General features: G+C 40.5%; 1 protein-coding gene across 25 annotated transcripts in view; it reads left to right on the forward strand.

Annotated features, from left to right (window-relative positions):
* Positions 1 to 240: 240 nt before the first annotated feature.
* HUWE1 (HECT, UBA and WWE domain containing E3 ubiquitin protein ligase 1) overlaps positions 241 to 26528 on the forward strand; it is a 157410-nt gene continuing 131122 nt past the window's right edge. For 6 of the 25 annotated variants that reach the window (XM_044936853.1, XM_044936850.1, XM_044936849.1 and 3 more), the window contains exons 1-3: positions 5009 to 6527; positions 6662 to 6786; positions 6899 to 7035. The gene's annotated coding sequence lies outside the window, so the exon portion shown is untranslated. Of the gene's footprint in view, positions 369 to 564; positions 772 to 2806; positions 3019 to 3131; positions 3274 to 4567; positions 4627 to 4674; positions 6528 to 6661; positions 6787 to 6898; positions 7036 to 26528 lie in introns of those variants that run through there. The other 19 variants (XM_044936854.1, XM_044936858.1, XM_044936856.1 and 16 more) reach the window with 16 other exon arrangements.

The raw sequence follows: 26528 nt of genomic DNA on the forward strand, positions 1-26528 counted from the left end.
TTCGCTAGGCAGCTAGAGAGATTAATTTTTAAACGTTAGTCAATTCAAATCACGTCACCCTTCAGCGGTTTCCATCGTACCTCGAATCAAATCCAAATTCCTTAGCGACCCTACTATTCTTTATGGTTGGGTTTGCAGCGCCTGGCTCAGGCGCGATCGCCACCAAGGCACCCGGTTTCACCGCTGAGGGAGCACCTTCCCAAGGGGCAGAGGCGGGGTTTCTCGAGCTGGGGGAGGAGCCTTAGACCTAGTGAGAGGAGAGGCGGAGGGGGAGGTTTTCCGCGGAGGGTAAGCGAGGGGAGCAGGTCTGAAACAGGGCCGCGGACACGGCACGCTCCTGCGGGCCCCGCGGAGCTAGTGCCGCGGAGGTGAGCATCTTCCTCCGGGTTGGGGGGCGGGCTCTGCTCTCGCGGCAGTCCTAGGCTTCTCGCTGGGGTTGTTCCCACGGGACCCTGCGCCGAAGAGCGGAGGTGGCGGCCTCGGGGAGCCTGGGAGAGGCTGATGAAGGGGCCCGGCGGCCTGCCTCAGCCCTCCCTCAACCCCGCCTTCTCTCCCCTCCCCCAGGCCTCGGCCGGCGCCTGTGGTGAGAGCTCGCCGCATCCTCGGGGGCAGCCCGGCAGCGGCCGGCAGTGCAGCGAGAGAGTGGCCGACAGTGGGGATGCGAGGTACCGGCATTAGTCGTGGCCAAGTGGCCCTAGAGAGGGAGTAAAGACCGGGTCTTCGGCATTTCTCCCAGGGGTTCGAGGAACGCGGCCTCAGAGGAGGGGGAAGGTGAGGGGCTGGCAGGCAGGCTTCGCGGGTAACTACTAGGCGTCGTACATGTAGGTTTTGGTATCTAAATGGCACTACACACACACACACATATTCATTTCGGGTAATTGCTTCTTAAAAACTTAACAATATGTCTTGTAGATCTTCCTATATCAGGGAATTTAAATTTATCTTATTTATAAACAGCTGCATTGTATGATTGTACTACAGTTTATTTAACCATTTCCCGATTGATGTACATTGGCTTGTTTCCCTTTTGGGGGAGGGAAGGGGCTATTGCAAGCAATGCTATAATGAATGGGCTTGTGTGTGTGTGTGTGTACATATATTTCATGTATGAGTATTTTTGTAGGACAAATTCTTAGAAGAGTAATCGCTGGGTCAAAATGTATATGCGTTTTGAATTTTAATAGATCCGTCCAAATTGTCTCTTTCCAAAAGGCTATACTAATTTACACTGTTCAATGTTATGCGAGAGTGCCCATTTTTCCACAGTTGTGCCAACACGAATTATCATCAATCTTTGTAATTTTGGTTAATTTCAAGGACAAAAAATGTTATGTCATTGTTTTTACTTGCATTTCCCTGATTACTAGTGAAGTTGAACATATTTTTATTTATCCGATTACAAAACTAAATATCAATAGTCTGTAAACAGTAAGCATTTTGGAAATTTAATACGGCCCATTCGCAATAGCAAGAAAAACGAGTAAAAATACCTAGAAGTAAACTACAAAACTTTATTGAGGAATGTAATAAAAGAACATTTGCATACATGGAAAAGGGGATACCATGCTTCTGGATAAGAAGGCTCAGTTTTGTAGTGATGTCCTTTTTTCCTGTGTTGATTTATACGATTCATGCAATTTCAATAAATATACGAAGTGTTTGGAATTTAATATGATTCTAAAGTTCATCCGGAAAAAAAGATTGCTAAGAATAACGGAGAAAATATTTTAAAGATAAGGATGGGGTATTTGTACTACCAGCTGTTCAAATGTATTCTAAAGAAACAATGTATAAGTTAGAATAGACAGAATAATATATTACAATAGGAAAGCCCACAAATCGAGCCAAATTGGATTCCAAGATTTATTGGAGAAACATTGTTGGCTAGACGTGGAAAAACTGCCATATTAAAAGCTTCAAGCACGCACTCCACCCCCCCCCCCCAACCACCACTCCCCGCCAACTCCCCCTTGGAAGCTTGAATTTTCCAGAGGGCAGACCTCTTTGTTTGGAGAAAAGCACTTTATTGGATCTTTTGGCTATGCCAAGGTAAAGCCTCTGGAGTTAAAATTTGTGGCTTTGGAGCTAGAACTAACGATATGAGCTTTTAGTTAAATTAAGATGGATTCAGTAGCCTGCAGTGCGGCGAGGGAAAGAGTCTGAATATTATCTGTCTTAAATTTTTTTTTTCTTATCTAATGGGCAAAAAATGTTATGTCATTGTTTGCATTTGCATTTGCGTGCTTATTGTGAGACTGAACGTCTTTTATGTTAGTCCAAAATAATAGGTGATTCGTGGAGGCAGGTAACAATAGATCTATTGCTCCTCTTCCAGAATGGAGTTGGTAATTGGTACAGCTCTGCTCGGAAGCGTGAAAATAAACAGGTTGACTTTTTAAATTTTCCTCAAGCACTAGGCTCTAGACACCTTAGATCGGGGGCGGAGGCAGTTTTCAGGACATGGCCGAGATTTGGCGCTGAGCTGTGTCATCGCGAGGTTTGGCAGCCAGCTCCGCAGTGGGTCGGAAACCTCGTGGTAGGCGAGATCCCTGCAGGACGGGAGGTTCCTCCCTTCCCCTGAAAACTCTCAGTCATTTTCATGGAGCTCCGCCTCTCTCCTTTTTAGGAGAGTTCCCTAAGTCTCGCGAGATCTCGGGTTTCCTAAAGGCGAGGCGCGGGCAGCATCCTGCGGTGAATTCGAAGGTCTCGCAGAGACGGAAACGTACTATCGCGATAGTTCTTAAGACGCATGCGGGAGACGGTGGCGGCAGGTTGGCTCCGCCCCTCGGTTCTTCGTGTGGTTGTGCGTCATTTGCTTTTTGCTTCGCGTAGGGTGAGAGTGGAGCCGTAGCGATTTCGGTTTTGGTGGGAGGAGGGGTCTGGGAAGGGCTGGGCTCTGGCTGTTCCCGTCGGGTCGAGGTTATCGCGGGATCGCGCGGAGGCGGCCGTGGTTCGGCTACAGACTGCAGTAGCCGCGAAGGCGGCGGCAGCGTCTTCGGCTCGTGCTGTACCTAGTTGGTGAGTTCTCGCGGGAGCGCGGTTACGTCCTCGTGGGATCCGTTGGCGGTGGCGGAGGTGGCTCGGGGTGGGGGGCGGGGGCAGTGACTAGGGTCGGTCTGCTTGCTGTTAAGATGGCGGCGGAAGCTGATGTCTGTCCGGCCAGGACCCGGGAGTGAAGAGTTGGCCCTCGGCGTTTGTGACGCTTCTCAGGTTCCCGACGTTAAGCAGGTGACGATTGGCGAAAAGACGAGGTGCCAATAAGCCAAACCCGAGGTGAAGACCACCCCCTCTCTAGTAGGTTGAGGCGTCACCATTTCACGGGCCTCAGCCTCGTGTGGGCCCGCCTTTACCCCACCAATCGGTCAACGCCTCCGTTGTCGCCGCTGCAGTGGGCGGATTGGGAATGATGGGGGGTAGGAGTCCTAGAGTTCGTTGGGGAGTAAGGTTGGGAGTTAGAGATTGGGCAGTGAGGGAGAGGGGACCATCCAAGGACTATTGGTTTCCTCCCACTACCTTTTGGTGGACCCGATTTTCCGCTCCTTCGGAAAAGGGGGGACAAATGAATCCTCTCGTTTTACTTGAGGTAGGCTCTACTTCCTCAACCCCCATGGTCTTTGAACTAAGGTATAGGAGGTCAAGCTTTGATCCCTCTGACATTCTTTCCCCATTCCCCCCTAAGTCCACCGACCCATTGAATTTTTCTGTTCTACATGGATATTTGAGGCTCGTATTTAAGAGGGAAAGGCAAAGCTTTTCCCTGTCACCCCCTCCCCGGTCCTGCTAAAGCAGGGCTTAGCCCAGGTCCCCTAACCTGTCCCGCCCTCCCCCTTCCATCGGTCCCCTTGGCACAGATGTTGACCAGAGACCCTTTCCTGTTCCCTGTATTTATTCCATCTTTGTGGATAGAATCATAGTAGCTTTCACGTTTGTATGACCCTGATCGGAGCACAGGGCACTCATTTTTCCCAACTCTGCTGCTCAACCATTCTTAGGTGGAACAATGAATTGGGTTGATGGTTGGATCATTGCTGTCTTCGTGATTTCTTAGTTTTCGGGGCCGTTAGACTCCCCCCCCCCCAATCATAACACTCACTCCCCTCAAAAAAGGGATAAGAAAACTTTTAAAGAGACTGTAGAGAATAACCCTCCAGTAAACCAACTTTTTGCCCTTTCTCACCCGCCATCCCCTTTGCAAACTTGGGAACCACCTCTTTTCCCTGTCTTGCTCTTGAGTTTCTGTGGCCTTTTGGTCTGGACATCTCTTTGCTGCTAACCACCTCTTACATGTTTCTCATGTAATCATTAAGGATTTCTTAATCCTTCTATTTCCATACCCCACCCCATGCTGTTTTCCTGGGAGCTGAATCCTCTAGGGAGAAAGTAGCCTCTTGTTAGGCTCCACAGCATTTACCCACCTCCATGTGCTAGAAAATAAAATAGCTTTGACAGATTATCTCTTGACAATCATTGCCCCATTCTACTCCCATCCCATTCCACAGTTACTGTAAACAATTCCCTATCATTTGTTTCCTTTTTAGATTACATGTCCAACATTGTTTTCTTTTAGCCCCAGTGTTGCCTGTATTGAGGAGATAGCAACATTCTCCACTCAAGGGAAGCAGCCTGGTATGGTAGAAATATTGTATGCTTTGGGTTCACATCAAACTTTGTGACCTTGGGGAAATTACTTTTCAGATTCTCATGTGCATAGTGGGGATAGTAGCTCTTAATAGTTGCTAGAATTAAGCAACTTATAAAGTGCCTGGATTATGATAGGTATACAGTAAATTGTGGTAACTTTTTCTTGGTGTAAGAATATGTTGGCAGATGCATCTGTTTCATATGGTAGTTTTATGACCTGGGAAAGAAGAGGCTTTTGTTTAAAGAAACAGTTAACTGTTAATTTAGTATATTTCTAGAACTGTTTATTTTTGGTATATTGGTAGGCCAGTCCTATCATTTTTGTGTATTTTTCCCTCCTTGTAGGCCAAGCTTTTTATCTCCAATGGTTTATTATGTTTGAATGTGATTCCCACTTAAGTTGACCTTCTAGTCTAGGAATTTTAGTGCAGAATCACCATCCTGGAGTGACCAACAGCCATAATGTTCCTGTCAAGAACCACACCCAAGTGTTCTACCTTTTGAAAGGGATGTTTCATCCCTTGCCTACTCCCTTCTTGCACTCCTTCAAAGGTAGTCTGTCCTGTCATTCACTCTATGAAAGTAATGAAATTTGGTGCTGTACTTTTCACAGTAACAGAGAACTTCTGCTAGCTAGTTTTTAAGTGTTCAAATGCTTTTCCTCTACCTCCTTTCTTTGGTCCTTCAGATCAGAGTGGTGGTGGTGGTTTGGTCACTAAGTCGTGTCCTACTCTTGTGACCCCATGGACTGTAGCCTGCCAGGCTCCTTTGTCCATGGGATTCTCCAGACAAGAATACTGGAGTGGGTTGCCATTCCCTTATCAGAGTAGGGATCTGTTATTTGACCTTACCTGAGCAGGATAATTCCTATCTGAAAGGGTTTAGAAAAGTTTGGGGTACCAAGCTTCTTTTCCAAAGTGAATTGCTGACAGTTCTTTAATACACTACCTTCTGTTGTGTGTTTGCTGGATTATATTTTCCAACACTAAATAGAAGTGACTATATTCAATTTGAATGTAGTTTTCCTTATTGTTTATATTTTAATTAGGCCAGTATTAAAATAAGTGCTTTTTACTAATTACCTTGGATGGATAATGGGGTTTGAAATATGATGGTGAAAAGTTTACATAGTATTAAAATTTTACCATAGGTAACCATCTAGTAATTAACTATACACAGACACTGGTTTTGTGCTTTAGTAGGTGCTTTATTTAGTTTGAAGTGCTTTGGAAGTCATTTAATTTTCCCCGTTTTTCATTGGAGGACAAGAATGTGAAGAACCCATTGTTCTTGGGTCTGGGGCTTCCCTGATAGCTCAGTTGGTAAAGAATCCACCTGCCATGTAGGAGACCCCCGTTCGGTTCCTGAATGTGGAAGATCCATTGGAGAAGGGATAGGCTACCCACTCCAGTGTTCTTGGGCTTACCTTGTGGCTCAGCTGGTAAAGAGTGCCTGCAACGTGGTGCCTGCAACGGGTGCCTGCAACGTGGGAGACCTGGGTTCGATCCCTGGGTTGGAAAGATCCCCTGGAGAAGGGAAAAGCTACCCACTCCAGTATTCTGGCCTGGAGAATTCCATGGGCTATAGTTTATGGGGTCACAAAGAGTTGGATACAACTGAGTGACTTTCACACACAGTGAGTCTAGCAGTGATCAGAAATTAAACCTCAATTTTACTTTTGTCATTTAGAACTAGAATAAATATGGGAATGATAATCTAGGTGTGACCTAAAAGGTTTAATTTATTCTAGGTTGATCTCTGAGAAGAGAGGAAGGAGTGGCAATACCAGTTAAAAACTTTGCTTAACATTCAGTGACAAAGTTCAACCTGAGTTTCCAGGGTGTTTATCATTTGTCTCCCAGTATGGCCAAAAAGCATGTGTAAAGGTGAAAAATAATTTATGTGTGCAATGTTTTTCACAAAAAGTTTAAAATTGTCTTAATGTCAGTTCTCAGCAAAGATAGAAAATTGTCTGTAAAATAATCAGTATCCCCTGTGCTTTCATTTGAATTGAGAGCAGAGTTTTTTCAGGAGTGCCGTCTAAATACCAGATTAGAAGAATTGCTTTAACTTTGGTTCTGAATTGTTGCTCCTCAAAGCAGTTCCTAAAAAATGCAACTTGATGTGTGAGCTGTTGCTTAAGAGGTAATAACTGTGATTATGTTTGAACATTGATATAATGGTTAGCTCCCTCACACCCTAATAAATGTTGTGTATCTCTCCCTCTGTTTTTGTTTTTTTGTTTTTTTTTTTGTAGGTCCTCCGGTAGTCTGACCTGAGTGGGTTAGCACTCCAGAGGAACCAGCAGACCAACTTGGTCAGGAAGGTTCAGGAAGCTGTTGGAGCAGTGTTGGGATTTCCCACCAGGATGAGTATGATTGGCTGTGATTTTAGGTTAGTTTTTGTGGATCTTTGTGGGTAATGTTTGTGTTTTACTTCCTGGAATGGAGATGGTTGGGGTGTATGTGTTTCCATTCTGCAATTGAGCTACTTTGGTTTCTTCCATTGTCTGGATCTGATGTGGTACTACTGGCTGTTTCTTGTGTTTAAGCGAATCTCATTACTAAATTAAAGTTTAAATGAATTCTATCTGTAAATGATTTTTTTAAATCACCCTAAGCATCATTCAAAAATAAAATTGCAGGTTATTACATCTAGCCAATTCTTTTTGGAATTTTTCGAACATAGAAAAACTGGATAATATAATGATCCCCCATTACTGGCTTTAACAGTTACCAACTTGCAGCCATTCTTTTTCATCTATACTTCTACCCACTGTGGCCCCTTACTGCCTATCCCCTAGATTACTTTGAAATAAATCCCTGCTGTTGTTTTCTTTTTATTTGCAAAATATTTGTATTTAAGGGCTTCACTGATATCTCAGTTGTTAGCGACCAGCCCCCACCCCCGTTCAGTTCCTGGGTTGGGAAGATCCGCTACAGAAGGCATCGGGCTACCCACTCCAGTATTCTTGGGCATCCCTTGTGGCTCAGCTGATAAAGAACCTGCCTGCACTGTGGGAGACCTGGGTTCGATCCCTGGGTTGGAAAGATCCCCTGGAGAAGGGAAAGACTACTCATTCCAGTATTCTGGCCTAGAGACTTCCATGGACTATATTTAAAACGTAAAAGGCTCTTTTAAACCTAACTTCAAAAGCATTACCACAACTCAAAAGTTACCTGATTTTCTAAAATGTCAAATATGAAGCTAGTGTTCAAATTTTAGTTTGTTTGAATCAGGATCCAAAGAAAGTCCTTTTGTCACAAAGGATGATTGATATATCTCTTAAATCTATTTTAGTCTGCATGTTCCCTCCCTTTTCTTTTCCTTCCCATTTATTTGTTGAAGAAATTGTCCTGTAGAGTTTCCCACCGCATTTGGTGATTACATCCTCGGTGGTATCTGACCCATTCTTACTAGGTTAAAGACCCAGGAGGACCCCATTATAATGGAACAATGGCAGTAATCTCCTGTATCCCAGTTGGAGTTGATACTGCTGGCCTAGGCACTCTCCCAAAATAACTAGTCATGGATTCCTTTTTCTGTGGCAGAGTCTGATTTAATTGATATCTGACTTCAGTTCCATGTCTTGGCCCTGCTTTCTGCTCCATGTGAAAAGTAGGCTTCCTTGTGGAAGAAGCTAATGTTTCCTAGATAATGACCTGATTGTGCCTTTAGGGTTTTTCATCATGGTTTCAATTTCCTTAGGTGGTTTAGTTATCTGTATACTATCTTACAATGTTGCTACTTATTACTTTGATGTTAGTATCTCAGCTGCTCTGACCCATAACTTCTAAGCTATTAAGACTTAGTAATTAGTTCCTCTGGCTGTAATAGTTTTTGAAGTGGCAATACTAAACGATTTTTGAGAGCTTCCACTAACATCCTGATTTTTCAGCTGTTATACACAGCTGTAGTTTTCCTGTTATTTTTTTTTTCATTTTATTCCTTCTGGAAATGCTGTTCCCCCAGCATAGAGGCCTTTAAACTGTTCATGTCTTTCCTTGTTCTGCATTGGCCATCATAAAATCTACGAAATGTCCCTTCCATGGTCAAAACCTGAGAATGGAACTTGGAAAGGAATGGAAACTAGAATGTTCCAGCCAGCCTTTGACTTAAGCACATGTCCGGGAAGAGCAAGGCCACTTGTGCTTACCTTTAAAACGAGTGCAGTTACAAGTTGAAGGGACAGAAAAGGTTTTCTGAGATATTGAGATGAAATATAATTGTGAATCACTGGTGCTGTGGTTCATGAGTTCAGGCTTTTTGGTTCTTTGTTCATTAATGGAGAAATCAGATCCTTAGTTGTAACTAAGTATCAAAGAAGTGATTTTTGGGGAATTACAGTGAAATCCATTTGTTCAACAAAATAATTTGAGCACATTGTATATAGTGATTAAATATTTACCCTTGTTCTGAGTTTTCTGTAGCTAAGAAGTTTGAACAATATCCCTTAAACCTTTTAATCCTGAGTTTGTGAAACTAGGATAACTAGATTTTGTGGACAGAGCTTTGCACACAGTAGGCATTTAGATATTTGAATTGTTTCCAGAGTTACAAGTTTACAATAGAAATTCTGTTTCTTTTACCTCCTTTTGTGTGTTTTCAACCATGGAGTCAAAGTATTTCTGAAATGCTAAAATTGGTTGCTTTGAAAACATTTGCCCTTCACATTACATGTTACCTCTCTTGCAGTTTGATTAAATTGTTAAAATCTGATGTGTAACTGTAACAATATTTGGCTACTTTACAACGAGCTCACTGTCTGTAAAGTTGATAGTCACAAGCAATTGGGTGTTTTGCTCTATTGTTCTCTGACTCCTTTCCTCAATGACTGGTTGCCAGATGTTTCTATGTTAATGTCTGGGATAACTCAGCTCAGAAGATTCTTTGGAAGCCCTCTCATTTGATGTGTCATAGAGGTTGAGTTGCTAAAACTTGATGTACTTGTTGACCAGCTTGGTTATAGAAATACTTTTAGTTAGTGAAGGAGTGGTTCTCTCTGAGTAAAAAACAACTGTAGGTTTTCTTTGAGCTGTTAACTCGAGTATTTTCAACTTTAGTTCTCCTGAAAAGTTGGCAGTGGTGACATAGGTTGGTTCTAGAATGTGAAAATTGGAATTTCTTTCAGCTTCTTATTAATGTCTCTTTAAATGGAGATTGATATTGTAGATTGATTTAGTTTGGATTACTGACTGGACTAGGTGAATATGAAAATTGTTTTTCAGCTCTAAGATTCTGATTGTATCATCTTCGATGGTGAGAGGAAGCAGTTTCTCCTTTTCATTAATCTTCAAGTAGTGACTAAAAGATACTATGAGTAGAGATGCAAATTATTCTGGAATGACTTTTTAGTATAATTTAGATTTTAAAGATTGGTAAGTATGAACATATTGCCATGAATTTATGTACCATCTTTAGCATATCACAGATTTTAAGTCCTTGTAATTAGGTACCAGAGATAATTGCCCTGGAAATGCTTGGGTATATTGTAGTTTGTGGCTGCTTATATTTTGGAACACGTTTGGAAGATTGCTTTGATGATTACCTTATTTGCTACAATTGTTTTCTTGTTTTCCTGTCTTTATAGAGGTGTATTTCTCCTGGTCTTTTTTTTTTTTTCCTGGCCACACCACGAGGCTCACAGGATCTTAGTTCCCTAGCCAGGGAACCTGGGCCCTTTGTAGTGAAAGTACAGATTCGTAACCACTGGACCACCAGGAAATTCCCATCTTCTGGTCTTTGCCTTTTTTTTTTTTTTTAAACTTCCACTACTAATTTTTTATTACTGCATTCTGCTGATTGAGTTCTAATAGGTGGAAAGGTCTTTCAGCACAGTGATTAGGAACCCAGACTCCTGGATTCAAGTTCTGACTCCATTTCTTACTAGCTGAAGTTTAGCTAAGTTACTGCAATAAAGTTCATAGAACAGTGGTTCAGAATCACCTCAAGGGCTTGCTAAAACACGGATTGCTGGGCCCCACCCCCGGAGTTTTTGATTCTATAGGTCTGGGGGTGGGGGGCAATATTTTGCATTTCAGACAAGTTCCCAAGAAGATGGTGGTATTGATGGTTAGTGAACAAATGGAATAGAACAGTGCTTGGCAACAGGTGTTAACTTTTTTTCAGAGCTGATTTCCCAGTCCCTGAGTAAAAAACTTGACTCTTCAGTGCTGATTAGTATTGCCTTCAGCTTAGAGCAGATTGGAATCCTTCATTGCAGAGGTTCTCAAAATGTGGTCCCCAGATCAGCATCACCATCACCATCTGGGAACTTGTCAGAAATGCAGACTCTCAGGCTCCAGCCCAGTTTTGTTTTAAAAGTGTGTTTTGACTTAATTGAGGTGTCTTAGACTTTTATTAATAGCTTTATTGAGGTATAATTCACATACCATATAATTCATCCATTTAAAGTATGTTGTTGTTTAGTCACTAAGTCATGTCCAACTCTTTGCAACGCCATGGACAGTAGCCCACCAGGCTCCCCTTCCTTAGCAACCACTAATCTATTTTATGTCTCTGCTGCTGCTGCTGCTAAGTCACTTCAGTCTTGTCTGATTCTCTGCGACCCCATAGACTGCAGCCCACCAGGCTTCCCCGTCCCTGGGATTCTCCAGGCAAGAACACTGGAGTGGGTTGCCATTTCCTTCTCCAATGCATGAAAGTGAAAAGTGAAAGTGAAGTCGCTCAGTCGTGTCCGACTCTAGCGACCCCATGGACTGCAGCCTACCAGGCTCCTCTGTCCATGGGATTTTCCAGGCAAGAGTACTGGAGTGGGGTGCCATTGCCTTCTCCATTTTATGTCTCTAGATTTGCCTATTCTGGGCACTCATACAAAATGGAATAATAGCATATGTAAGAAGCTTTAATGTGATTAAAGTCTTTTCCCTTTATTGTGAAAAATAAAAAACAAATATGGAGAACCGCCTCAAAACAAATTTATGGTTTAATAAATTATCTTAAAGTTCTTTTGTTACTACCACCCAAGTCAAGAAATAAAATTTTGCCTTTCACCCATAGAAGCCTCTCCATGTGCCCATCCCCATCACAGCATCCTTCCTCAGTCTGGAAAATAACTGCTATTCTGACTTCATAGTGGTCACTTCTTTGCATTCTTTTATAGTTTTAATCATACAGGTGTGTGTCCCTGGACCGTGTGATTTACTTTGTCCATTTTTTTAAAACTCAAGTTTGTCTTGTCAAGAAGTATCTGTATCTTCTCTTTCTCCTTTTTCTTTATGCTTTCTATTAAAGAACTCAGGCCATTTGACCTGTAGAATTTCCCACAGACTGAAATTTATTGACTGCATACTTAGTATAGTTCAGCATGTTCTGTCCTCTGTATTTCATATTAACAGTCACTGCTGCCCAAAGCTTAGATTCTTTGTTAATTCATTGGGAGTTGCAAAATGGTGTTTTTAACTCTCTCATTTTGTTTTCATATGTTGGCTGGGGTAATTTATAGTTTATATAAGAAAGGCAAAATAAATGCTCGGTTTTTAAATGTTTTTCTGGCAATTTAACTAGTTCTGTTCCTTTGGACAAGTTAACTTAATAACCTATCAGTTGCTCCATCTGGGGAAAATACCTTATTTGTGAGTTTTAAATGTGAAAATACAAGGTGTAGGTGGTTATATGGTAATTTATTTAACATACTATTTCACTCAATTCCTCTAACAGCTCAAAGATGTGCAGTCATGGTGGTGAACTCATGGTCAGTAAGCAAAGCCTATCTGGATCCTTCAGGCCTGTGGTTAAGGAGGAATGATATTTGTTCTTTGATCATTTGGAGGCTAAGTCTCTGGTCAGTGATAACTGAATTTTCCATCAGAGTAGTTTTTCACATTGCCAAGCCTTTGGAGTCACATTCATACCCTCTGGAGGGTCTTATCCAGTTCTGTGGTAATGTGCAATATATTGATTGCCTTCATCTCCCACCCTCCAGCTACACAGCCCCCTACTGTTTTAGTTTGTTCAAGGTTCTGCTGTAACCTTAGTAACTCATGAGTCTTCTAATGGTCATCACTGTTAACATAGTTGAGTAGCACTTTTACCATTTCATATATTATATAGAAAACAGCATATGGCACATAGTAAGTGCTCAATAAACTAGAAACCATTGTTGATTTCTTTGTTGTTATTGTTGTTAATATTCTTCTTTTTCTCTCTCACATCTTAACCTCTCTTCAGTTCAACATTCACTGAGTGTTTCTAAATACAAGGAGCTGGGAACATAAGATGAATGGGGAGTTAATCTCTGCCCTTGAGAAACTTACAGTCCAGTTTAGGACTGTATGTGAAATCATGTTTAAAGTTCTTAGGGTTTTCCTTTGTGTTATCATTTCTTTCTTTGCTTTATCTGTGAATGTCTATTGTTTTTCAAAACCCTCCTTACCTCTGTATCCCTTCCCAGCCTTTGAAACTGCTGATAGGTGAGGAAGCCTACAGTTGTGTTCTATGAATACAGGCTAATATCAAGAAAACCTTTGGGCCAAGATTAGATTTCAAAAGTGACATATGTGTTTGATACTACAATATCAGTTGATGGTCTTTAGATGAACCTACACCAGCATCTGTCTTATTGCTTTAACTATCTTCATTTTGCCTTTTCCCTCTGCTTCCCTTCCCTGTACCACCCCCAAGATGTTTGCTACATAAAGAAAGAGGCTTCTATACACAGTTAGTGATCTATCAAGTATGTAAACAGACAGCTTCATATAAACTAGGTTTTGAGTGGGCCTAGGGTTTATCACTAAATTTTCAGTCTTATCTATAAAATGGTATTCATAAAGCCTGCCTCGTAGATTGCTGTGAGCATTAAAGTGAGATGATGTATTTTAAAATGTTTTATATAGAATACCCTACAAAGGTAAGACCATTATAATTTATGTAAATACTTAATACCTATGTTACTTGGGGCAAATTACATCATCACTGAACTAGTTTCGTCACCCTTTACATCCTTTACATTCACTCAACAAATATTTGAGAACATACTCAGTAGTGCCAGGTACTAGGAATACAGAGATGAGCAACTGGAGAATGGAGGGCAGCATGGTTTATAGGGGAGGGAGACTTACAAATCATACTCAAAGGAATCAGTATAATAACATGAGTGAGCAGAATGTGCTATAACAGTTTATAGGAAGGCATCAGAAAATATCACACAGAATTTTGTTAGTGTTAAACAAGATACATGAAAAGTATATCAACTCAAAAATGCTATACAAATGAAATTAGTTAAATGTATTCCAAGTGAACCAATACCCTCAACCATTATTTCATTTTCTCATTACTTGTGCTTTAGATGTATTTATTTTTTTTGAGCTAGATTTTATGTGCTCCTTTAAATATATATGTGTGTGTGTGTGTGTGTGTGTGTGTGTGTATATATATGTTTATTTATTTGGTTGTGCTGGGTCTTAGTTGGTGGCATGTGGGATCTAGCTTTCCCTAACCAGAAATGGAACCCGGGCCCCCTGCATTGGGAGCTTGGGGTCTTAGCCACTGGAGCACCGGGGAAGCCCATTTATGAGCTTTTCCAGGATGTTATATACTCCTATTGTAGAGTACCCTGAAAGTAATACTTTCATCTAAAAGAATTTTTTTCTTACCCTCTTTATCATTTTCTAGTTTCTATTGCTAAATTAATTTAGGAAAAACTGGAAAATGTGTTCTTATTTTGGGAAAAGATTCCTATTCCCACAGTGATACTCAGTCACCTTAACATTTTGGTTTGGTTTGTTCCCATCTTAATGATAGAATAACATTTTAAAAATAAATCCAGTAGAAAACTGTTGTTGTTTGCTCACTAAGTCATGTCTGACTCTTTGCGATCCCATGGACTGCAGCACATCGGACACCTCTATCCTTCATTATCTCCTGGAGTTTGCTCAGATTCGTGTGCATTGAATCTGTGATGCTATCTAATCATCTCATTCTTTGCTGCCCTCTTCTCCTGCTTTCAGTCTTTGCCAGCATCAGGATCTTTTTCAGTTAGTTGGCTCTTCGTATCAGGTGGCCAAAGTATTGGACCTTCAGTTTCAGCAACAGTCCTTCCGATGAATATTCAGGGTTGATTTCCTTTAGGATTGATTGGTTTGATCTCCTTGAAGACCAGCTGACTCTCAGGAGTCTTCTTCAGCACCACAGTTGGAAAGCATCAATTCTTTGCCACTCAGCCTTCTTTATGATCCAACTCTCAACTTCCATATATGACTACTGGAAAAACCATAGCTTAGTTACAGGCTTTTCCTAGAGTAGGAGCTAAAAATGTCTAGTAACAAGAAAGGATATTCAAACTAAATGTCAGAAATACAAAGTAAAATAGTATCTTTTTTAAACCATTAGATTGGCAAAAAAATAATTTGGTAATATCAAATCATGGCAAAAACATAGGGATGAATCTGGTCTGAAATACTGCCCACAAGCGGTCCAAAGTAATACAACTATTTTGGAAATAAACTTGGGCAAGCTACATGATAACATATATACTATGTGAGGGCTTCCCTGGTGGCTCAGATGGTAAAGAATCTGCCTGCAATGTGAGAGACCCGGGTTCAATCCCCAGGTCAAGAAAAGAATGGCTACCCACTCTTATTATTCTTGCCTAAAGAATTCCATGGGTAGAGGAGCCTGGTGGGCTATATACATATAGTTCATGGAGTCACAAAGAGTCAGACACAGCTGAGCAACTAACACTTTCACGTCACTTCATACACTGTGTGATGCTGCTTAGTGTATATGTGTGTGTGTGTGTATATATATATATATATATAAATATAAAACTAGAGTAAGTTGATGAGTTTATTTGGGAGAAATGATCAGGGAATTTGAGCTTTTTTTTTGTTTTGTAATGTTCACATTCCTGTTTATAAGAAATTGTAAATATCCTGAACAGTATCAAGAATAATTTGGCAAAAACTTTTTTCTACCTTCTCCCTCCCAAATTGATCACTTTTAACATTTATTTTTGCTTCAAGTCTTTGGGGGCGGGTGGTAATAATACTTTATTTAACCCAGCATTCTACTTCTCCTTGCAGTTATTACCATAAATTGCTTGATGTTTTTAATACTGTGAGAGTGGTATAAATTACTGATGTAAGTGGAAGTTTCAAAAACTATGTGGTGTCCACCCAACAATCTGTTATTGCTTGTATAATAAATTAACATACTGCTTTAGAGTTGCAAAATGATATACTAAGAATTCTTTGGGAATGAAACTTTAGTTATTTTTGAGTGATGTTCTTCATGATTATAGAAGTATACATGGCTTACTGTTGGAAAGTACGGATAAGTACAGAAATCTCCCCAAATCCTACCATTCAGAGAGAAATACTATTAACATGTTGTACACAGTTCATTTTTCCAAGGCTTTTCTTTATGCCCGTGTAACATGCCCATATATTTTTTTCAAAATCAGTCTTTTAAGAAATTATTACCTTCCTTCCAACTTTTCATTATGGGTTTCAAACATAAAAATGCTGAAAGAAGAACACAATGACCATTTGTGTATCACCACCTATATCCAACAGTTGTTAAGAATTTGCCATATTTGATTCATATGTACATAAACATGTTTTAATTTTTCTGAAGCATATGAAATAAGAATGACACGTCATCCTTAAGTCCTTCAGCAGGCATGTCTTAAGAATAAGTACCTACAAACCACATAGCTGTTATCACACCTAGGGAATTTGTTCTTTTTGTTAATGTTATCTAATACTCAGTCCATATTGAAATTTCCTCATTTCCCAAATTTTTTTGGCTGTTTCTCCAAACCAGTATAGACATGGTATTTAAAATTTTGATTTCCACCTAATAAATTGATCACTGTTCCCTGTTATTTTATACTACTGTAATTTTTAAAAATATTTATTTATTTATGTGACTATACGTAGCTGTGCTATCTGGGATCTAGTGCCCTAACAAGGGATGGAACTTGGGCCCCCTGCATTAGGAGTGCAGAGTCTTAGCCTGGACCACCAGGGAAGTCTCTTCTATAATGTGTTTAATGGCTACATTGTATTCTATTGAATGTGTGATTTATAATTTTATAACCAATTCCCTATGTTCAAACCTTTAAGTCCTAGTCTTTCACAATATCAGTGCTTTCTGGCACATAGTAGGCATTTGGTAAATAAGTATTGAAGAAAGGAAGGAAGCATAGGAGCATCCTAAAGAGAAATCTTTGTGACATACATGTTTATTTCTCAAGAAATTTCTAAAACGAATGCAAAAGTGTAACAAGACTTTTGATACTTGTGGCCAAATTACCTTTAGACATACTATCCTGCTTTATTCACTGTGGTATGTTTAGCATATAATACATGTTGATTTACAATATAACAACACCTCAGGGTAAGCCTTGATATGTTAGTCTAAGAGAAGAACATAAACCTGGATATATCCAGTATCATTGCTGTAGATGCCTCTCTGCCTATACCTGTGTGTGTGTGTTAGTCACTGAGTCGTGTCCAACTCTTTGCGACCCCATGGACTGTAGCCCTCCAGGCTCCTCTGTCCATGAAATTCTCCAGGCAAGAATACTGCAGTGGGTAGCCATTTCCTTCTCCAGGGGATCTTCCTAATCCAGGGATCAAACCCAGGTCTCTCACATTGCAGGCACATTCTACATTGCAGGCACATTATTTATTGTCTGAACTATCAGAGAAGGGCCCCCCACCCCCGCCGCCTTATACCTATATAACTGCTGCCATATTTTGCAGAGGCTAGGCCAGCTTAGAGTGCCTTGCAGTCTGTTGACCTAATCTGGGGTTCCATTTCCCTGCCTCTTAAATTTTGTTACCTATCTCCATGAGGGCAACCTTAAAAGGAAATATAATCTGGAGAAGTACAGATGTCACTTAAATATACCCCTGTTACATAAAGCATTTTGGGCTTCCCTGGTGGCTCAGACAATAAAGCATCTGCCTGCAATGCGGGAGACCCGGGTTCGATTCCTGGGTTGGGAAGATCCCCTGGAGAAGGAAATGGCAATCCACTCCAGCACTCTTGCCTGGAAAATCCCATGGATGGAGGAGCCTGATAGGCTACAGTACATGGGGTCGCAAAGAGTCGGACACAACTGAGCGACTCCACTTTCATGTAAAGCATTTTAGATTTTTGCTTTTTAAAAGTAAAGCTGGGCTGTCTGCATGGGTGAACTCAGATATCTACCTCTAGCAGAACAAATTACCAGTGGCTTTTAAAATGGTTGTCTTCTCCCTGTCCAACAGAACATTTGAATACAACCCTAATATTTGATATTATCCATATCAAACTCCTTATTTTATAGCCACAGATTTTGGGGAGAAGACTTGCCCAAGGTAATATGGCTGCTTAGTGGTAGAGTTGGCCATTGAACCCAAGCTATCTGGCCTGATATGTTTCCACTGTGCTATATCTTTCCTTAAAACTGAATTTATCTCTTGTTTCTAAATACACCAGCAGGTGTATCCACAGAAGTGCAAAATAAGTGGCCCCATTCCTATAAGAAAGTTAACCCCCAAATTGGGGGAAATTTAAGGGAGTAGAAAAGTAAATGAGAAAGTCAGAAGTCCAAACAAAGTTCTGTTTCTTTTGCCCTTTGCCTATGGTGGTTTCTTTTCAACATGAGGTCAATTTGGAGCTTTTTCATGAATCAATTCGATTTGGTTGCATATTTAGTTGCATATTTGATGATTTCATGCATATTTATGCATGCTGTAAATCTATACTGTGACTAAATTTTCTGTTTGTAAAACTTTCAAATTAAAGTGGTTTTCTACGCTCATCTTTTTCCCTTCCATTTCAGCAGTTTTAAATTAGAAAATTAATTTGTTTGCTGTATAAAAAAGATTCAAACAGAATAAACATTTCAGTTATAAATAGTACCCCACCCCACAAATGAGTCTCCTTTATATCCGTTACAATATTTATGTATATATTATTTCATACCTCTTAACATTTACATACTATGTTTGTCCATTTACGTACTATGCATATTTTTATATGTTAGAACATATGGCTGGACTCCATTTCTTTTTCATGGTTGCATTGCATCCCACAACATTATTCTGCTATAATTTCATCATTTCCTATTGTTGAGCCTTGAAAATAGATTCATTCTGGGTTAAAGGGTGGTACTCATTTAATTTTTTTGATAGGTACTGCCAAAATGACCTCCAGAAAGGCTGTATTGAATTGCCATTTCCACTGAAGTGTTTGTGAGTGTCCTTTTCTCCACCTACATTTGCCAAAACAAGATATTATTGGTTTTTTAAATTTTAACCAGTTTTTAAGTGAGAAATTGCATGTCCTTGCTTTGATGAGCTTTATTGTAGTTACTAATAAGGATAAGCAAATGGTTATAATATCAGAAAATTGCAAGTTCCCTTTGGCTTGGTTTTCAGATTATTTGTCTTAGTGAGTTTTGAGAGTTCTTTGTTAGAAGTATTAACCCTTTTCCTGTTGCAGAAAGTATGTTTATGGTTTAGAATTTTTATATAGTCAAATTCTTTTCTTTATGGTTTCTAGGTTGTACCTCTTGGGAGGTCATTTCTTTGCCAGGATCACAGGAATATTTCCCTGCATTATCTAATACTTTTTAATTTGACAATTTAATTTGACCAAGTAGAAAACTGAGTTAGTTACTTTTTGCTCTTTAGGTTTTGAGAATAATTCAGGTTCTTCATCTTTAATACTTTTAACATTTGTCTTGAACTTAGGGCATAGTGTTATAAATAATTTGTTCTTTTAAGCATATAAAAGAATCTTTGTTCCTTCTAAATTCATTTAAAGTAATTCAGAATAGTTGAGATACACTTAAAATTGCTGATTCTTAAGTGGCATGGCTGCAACATCAGTAGACCATTTAACCTTTGGAAAACTATAACTAACTTGAGAATGAGACCTGGAGCTTCCTAATCTTGTCATCAAAGTTGAGTTTATGCTCGGACTTAAGGCTAACAATATGGAGATTAATAAATAATTTATGTTCTTCATATGCAGATAACATGTACAAAGGCTAAGGAAAAGACACTTTTTTTGGCTCTTGATTCTCTGTGTAATATCCAGCATGAGATCGCTGTCCTTAGATTAATCTGGAGCTAAAAGAAAAAGAAGATATAATAATACAGTTTACTCTTTGCCAGGCACTATCCTATATTAAAAAGCAGAGACATTACTTTGCCAGCAAAGGTCCGTCTAGTCAAGGCTATGGTTTTTCCAGTAGTCATGTATGGATGTGAGAGTTGGACTGTGAAGAAAGCTGAGCACTGAAGAATTGATGCTTTTGAACTGTGGTGTTGGAGAAGACTCTTGAGAGTCCCTTGGACTGCAAGGAGATCCAACCAGTCCATTCTAAAGGAGATCGGTCCTGGGTGTTCTTTGGAAGGAATGATGCTAAAGCTGAAACTCCAGTACTTTGGCCACCTCATGCAAAGAGTTGACTCATTGGAAAAGACTCTGATGCTGGGAGGGATTGGGGGCAGGATGAGAAGGGGACGACAGAGGATGAGATGGCTGGATGGCATCACCGACTCCATGTGTGAGTTTGAGTGAACTCTGGGAGTTGGTGATGGACGGGGAGGCCTGGCATGCTGCAGTTCTTGGGGTCGCAAAGAGTCGGACACGACTGAGCAACTGAACTGAACTGAACTGAACCCTATAAGATAGACTGTGTTGTTTATTTTACAGAGGTTACTGACTTTAAGAGTTAGTGACTTGTCTGAAATTATATAGCTGCAGCTCCTAAGTCACGTCAGTCGTGTCTGACTCTGTGTGATCCCACAGACGGCAGCCCACCAGGCTCCTGTCCCTGGGATTCTCCAGGCAAGAATACTGGAGTGGGTTTCCTTCACAGTCTCCTGGAGTTGGCTCAAACTCAAGTCCATTGAGTTGTTGATGCCACCCGACCATCATCCTCTGTCTCCCCCTTCTCCCGCCCTCAGTGTTTCCCAGCATCAGAATCTTTATTCTAATGAGTCAGCCCTTCGCATCAGGTGGCCAAAGTATTGGAGCTTCAGCTTCAGTCCTTCCAATGAATATTCAGGACTGATTTCCTTTAAGATTGATTGGTTTGATCTCCTTGCAGTCCAAAGGACTCTCAAGAGCCTTCTCCAACACCACAGTTCAAAAGTATGAATTCTTTGGCGCTCAGCTTTCTTGATGGTCCAACTCTCACATCCATACGTGACTATTGGAAAAACCATAGCTTTGATTAGACGGACCTTTGTCGGCAAAGTAATGTTTCTGCTTTTTAATATGCTGTCTAGGTTTGTCATAGTTTTTTTTCCCAAGGAGTAAGCATCTTTTAATTTCATGGCTGCAGTCACCATCTGGAGTGATTTTAGAGCCCAAGAAAATAAAGTCTCTCAGTGTTTCCATTGTTTCCCCATTTATTTGCCATGAAGTGATGGGACCGGATGCCATGATCTTCATTTTTGGAATGTTGAGTTTTAAGCCAGCTTTTTCACTCTCCTCTTTCACTGTCATTAAGAGGCTCTTCAGTTCCTCTTCACTTTTCTGCCATAAGGATGATGTCATCTGCATATCTGAGGTTATTGATATTTCTCCTGGCAGTCTTGATTCCAAGCTTGTGTTTCATTCAGCCTGGCGTTTTGCATGATGTACTCTGCATATAAGTTAAATAAGCAGGGTGACAATATACAGCCTTGATTCACTCCTTTCCCGATTTAGAACCAGTCCGTTGTTCGATGTCTGGTTCTAACTGTTGCTTATTGACCTGCATAGATTTCTCAGGAGGCAGGTAAGGTGGTCTGGTATTCCTGTCTCTTTAAGAATTTTCTGCAGTTTGTTGTGATCCACACAGTCCAAGGCTCTGGCATAGTCAATAAAGCAGAAGTAGGTGTTTTTCTGGAATTCTCTTGCTTTTTCAGTGATCTAATGGATGTTGGCAATTTGATCTCTGGTTCTTCTGCCTTTTCTAAATCCAGCTTGAACATCTGGAATTTCTCAGTTGACATACTGTTGAAGCCTGGCTTGGAGAATTTTGAGCATTACTTTGCTAGTGTGTGGGATGAGTGTAATTGTACGGTAGTTTGAGCATTCTTTGGCATTGCCGTTCTTTGGGATTGGAATGAAAACTGACCTTTTCCAGTCCTATGGCCCACTTGACCTCGCATTCCAGCATGTCTGGCTCTAGGTGAGTGATCGCATAGCATACAGTAGCAGATAGATACATTACTAAGTTCTCTCCCCTTTATATACATATCTTTTTTTCAGAATATTTTAAAGCCTTAAAACCTAGCTTTTATTTTTATTAAGCAAAAGAAGTATGCTTTGGTGGACAGGGGCATGCTCAGTAAATCTTTAATCCAATTGTCTGCTGATGGGTGGGACTGTGCTGCCTTGCTGTTAGTTGTTTGGCCTTAGGTAACCCAGTCTTTGAAAGTCTACAGGCTCAATGTTAGAGCTACTGGAAACCTCCAGAAAAGGCTTATGCCAACCCAGGCTTCCCAGGACTGCTACTGCCAGGGGCCCTGTCCCCGTGAAAGGACACTTCCAATCCACGCCTCCAGGGGAAACTGTCAAACACTCACAGGCAGGTCTGGATCAGTCTCTTGAGGTGCAAAACAAGGTCAGCAAAAACAAGACCTGGAGCTGACTGTGGCTTAGATCATGAGCTCCTTAGTGCTTAAGGAGCAAAATTCAGGCTTAAATTGAAGAAAGTAGGGAAAATCACTACACCATTCAGGTATGACCTAAATCAAATCCCTTGTGGTTATACAGTGGAGGTGACAAGTAGATTTCAATGGATTAGATCTGGTAGACAGACTGTATGAAAAACTATGGATGGAGGTTCATAATGTTGTGAGGAGGCTGTGACCAAAACCATCCCCAAGAAAAAGAAATGCAACAAGGCAAAGTGTTTGTCTGAGAAGGCCTTACAGATATCTGAGGAGAGAAGTGAAAAGCAAAGGAGAAAGGGAAAGATATATGTACCTGAATGCAGAGTTTCAGAGAATAGCAAGGAGAGATAAGACCTTCTTAAATGAACAATGCAAAGAAATAGAAGAAAACAATAGACTGGGAAAGACTAGAGCTTTCTTCAAGAAAATTGGAGATACCAGTGGAACATTTCATGGAAAGATGGATAAAGTAAAGGACAGAAACGGTAAGGACCTGACAGAAACTGAAGAGACTAAGAAGAGGTGGCAAGAATACACAGAAGAACTATACAAAAAAGGTATTAATGACCAGGATAATCACAGTGGTGTGATCACTCCCCTAGAGCCAGACATCCTGGAGTGTGAAGTCAAGTGGGCCTTAGGAAGCATTCCTATGAACAAAGCTAGTGGAGGTGATGGAGTTCCAACTGAGCTATTTAAAATCCTAAAAGATGATGCTGTTAAAGTACTGCGCACAATATGCCACTAAATTTGGAAAACTCAGCAGTGGCTACAGGACTGGAAAAGGTCAATTTTCATTCCAATCCCAAAGAAAGGTAATGCCAAAGAATGTTAAAACTACTGCACAATTGCAGTCATGTCACATGCTAGCAAGGTAATGCTCAAAATCCTTCAAGCTAGACTGAGCAGTACGTGAACTGAGAACTTGTAGACGTACAATCTGGATTTAGAAAAGGCAGAGGAGCCAGAGGTCAAATTGTCAACATCCGTTGGGTCATAGCAAAAGCAAGGAAATTCCAGAAAAATATCTGTTTCATTGACTATCACAACAAACTGTGGAAAATTCTTAAAGAGTTGGAAATTCCAGACCACCTTACCTGCCTCCTGAGAAATCTGTATTCAGGTCAAGAAGCATGTTAGAACCAGACATGAACAACAGACTGATTCAGAATTGGGAAAGGAGTACTTCAAGGCTGTATATTATTACCCTGCTTATTTAACTTCTGTGCAGAGTACATCATGCAAAATGCCGGGCTGGATGAAGCAAAAGCTGAAATCAAGATTGCCAGGAGAAATACCAACCTCAGATATGCAGCTGATTCTCTTATGGCAGAATGTGAAGAGGAACTAAAGAGCCTATTGATAAAGGTGAAAGAGAAGAGTGAAAAACCTGGCTTAAAACTCAACATTTAAAAAATGAAGATCATGGCATCTGGTCTTATTATGTCACGGCAAATAGATGGGGGAAAAGTGGAAACAGTGACAGACTTTATTTTCTTGGGCTCCAAAATCACTGTGAACCTTGACTGCAGCCACAAAATTTTAAAAAGACGCATGCTCCCTGGAAAAATAACTATGACAAACCTAGACAGTGTATTAAAAAGCAGAGACATCACTTTGCTTACAAAGGTCCATCTAGTCAAAGCTATGGTTCTTCCAGTAGTCATGTAGATATGTGAGATTTGGACCATCAAGAAGGCTGAGCACCGAAGAATTGATGCTTTCGAATTGTGGTGCTGGAGAAGACTCTTGAGAGTCCTTTGGACAGCAAGGAGATCAAACCAGTCAATTCTAAAGAGAATCAACCCTGAATGTTCATTGGAAGGACTGATGCTGAACCCAGAGCTCCAATACTTTGCCACCTGATGTGAAGAGCCGACTCATTGAGTTGTATAAATTGGTTATCTTAGTTGCAAATGTCACAAAAAGAGTTTAAAGTGATTTGAATTTTTTAGCTTCATTTAACATTTACTGGGTAGTCGTTCATTCGTTTATTAATCTACTAAGTGACAGGTCCTATGCTGGCAACAGGAATGCAAAAATGAATACACAAAGTCCCACTGATGCAAAACTCACTCTTAATAGGGAAGTCTGTTCCACAATTTGCTGTTGATTAGTTAAGTTGTGTCCGGCTCTTTTGTGACTCCATGGACAGTAGCCCACCAGGATTCTCTATCTATGGGATTTCCCAGGCAGGAATACTGGAGTGGGTTGCCATTTCTTTCTCCAGGAGATCTTCCCGACCTAGGGATTGAACACATGTCTCCTGCATTGGCAGGTGGATTCTTTACCACTGAGCCACCAGGGAAGCCCAACCCTAGTGGGGAAACTGGCGTGTAACTAGAGGTGTGTTGATTGAGGGTATGTGCAGGATACAATGGGGACACAAAGAGTAATTAGTTTTACTCTGGGGAAGGGGATATCTGAAAAGGCTTGACAAAGGAGGTGACATTTAAGCTAAACTCTGGGAGTATATGTAGGGAGCAGCCATTTTAGCAGAGAGAATAATTTGAGTCAAGGTATCAAAAGTCTTGAATAGTGGCCAAACTGTAAAAACTTGACATGGTTAAAGCATGTGGGGAGCCAAGAGGAATATTATGTAATGTCATGGCCCTGGTAAGAGAGGTAAGCAGGGACTGGGTCCTAGAGGTCTTAGATACTGGTCAGGTAAGGAGTTTACACTTGATGATGTAGGTAGATTTTGAGTTTAAGGAAGATTGCTCTGGAAGTAATTTGGAGGATGAAATGGGAGGATCTAGCAGGATAAAGTCTTAATTTAAAATATTTCTGATTTATGAGATTTTCAAACGTATACAAAAGTGTGAAAATAGTATTAAATCCCCATGTACCTGTTACCCTGCTTCAACAGTTGTCAGTACAGGACTGTACTTATTTGTATCCCACTCCCTATTATTTTAAAAGCAAATTCCTAAGTGAATTACAGATTGGAAAAGCATAATTAATAATATATAACAAAGTTAATAAAGGGCTCTCAAATCGGACTATGTGGCCAGATTGCATACACAGCTTGAAAAACAAAGTTCCTACATCATATTTGTTGAGTCAGATTATTTGTATGGGCAGACATTTTTAGTTTACTAAATAAGTATCAGTAGATATTGTGCAGCTAGGGTTGAGAACTACAGATTTTATTTTTAAGGTATTTTTAAATTTGACTTCTGATGGATGTGTTTTCCTGAACTCACTGAATGCTGCCTGTGGTTCTTCTGGGTGAAGTTCATCTATTAGATAGTGGCAGGCTTTTGTGTGTTTTAAGTTGTTAACAATTCAGTAGAGAGTATTAGTTTAAAGGCTGATGTCTTAATTTTTTATTAAAGGTAGGCCAGGCTGAAAAAGTACTTCCATCTTTGAAATTGAATGTGATGAGATAGGGGATAATCAGTCGTCGTTATAATTGATCTTTTGTACCAAATTCAGCGACAAGTAAGGAAGGGAATGGGAGACTGAGGCTCTTCCTTTCCTCCTTAATAAGCATAACTTTTATTCAGGCAGTGCTGTTACGTTCTTTTTTTCCCTCTAGGAATGCTAGGAAGGGAGGGCTCCTTGGCATGCTGCCATTTCCTCTCTACTGGCAAAACTGATTTACAACTTTGGCAGACCCTATTTTGTTGCATAAATTCTTTTGATGCCAGTTTATCTTTTTCTGAGTAATTAGGAGTAATGACCAGAAGGATAACTCCTGGATCTATAGCTTCCCAGGACTATTAAGGTAGAGGATGTTTAGGGAATGCCTTCTCAGACATTATTCTCACCTCCAAAGTCAACGTTGGAGGTGTCAGATTCCTCCTCCTTGGTATCCCTGTCCTTATCTTGAGTATCAGTTCAATTGTTCATTCATGTCCAACTTCTTTGCAACCCCATGGACTGCAGCACGCCAGGCTTCCCTCTCCATCACCAATTCCCAGAGCTTACTCAAACTCATGTCCATCAAGTCAGTGATGCCACCCAACTGTCCCATTCTCTGTCGTCCCCTTCTCCTGCCTTCAGTCTTTCCCAGCATCAGAATCTTTATTCTAATGAGTCATCCCTTCGCATCAGGTGGCCAAAGTATTTGAGCTTCAGCTTCAACATCAGACCTTCCAATAAATATTCAGGATTGATTTCCTTTAGGATTGACTAGTTTGATCTCCTTGCAGTCCAAGAGACTCTCTAGAGTCTTCTCCAACACCACAGTTCAAAAGCATCAATTCTTTGGCGCTCAGCACATCCATGCATGACTACTGGAAAAACCAT

Source organism: Bubalus bubalis, chromosome X, assembly GCF_019923935.1.
Source record: "Bubalus bubalis isolate 160015118507 breed Murrah chromosome X, NDDB_SH_1, whole genome shotgun sequence".
Lineage (NCBI taxonomy): Eukaryota > Metazoa > Chordata > Mammalia > Artiodactyla > Bovidae > Bubalus > Bubalus bubalis.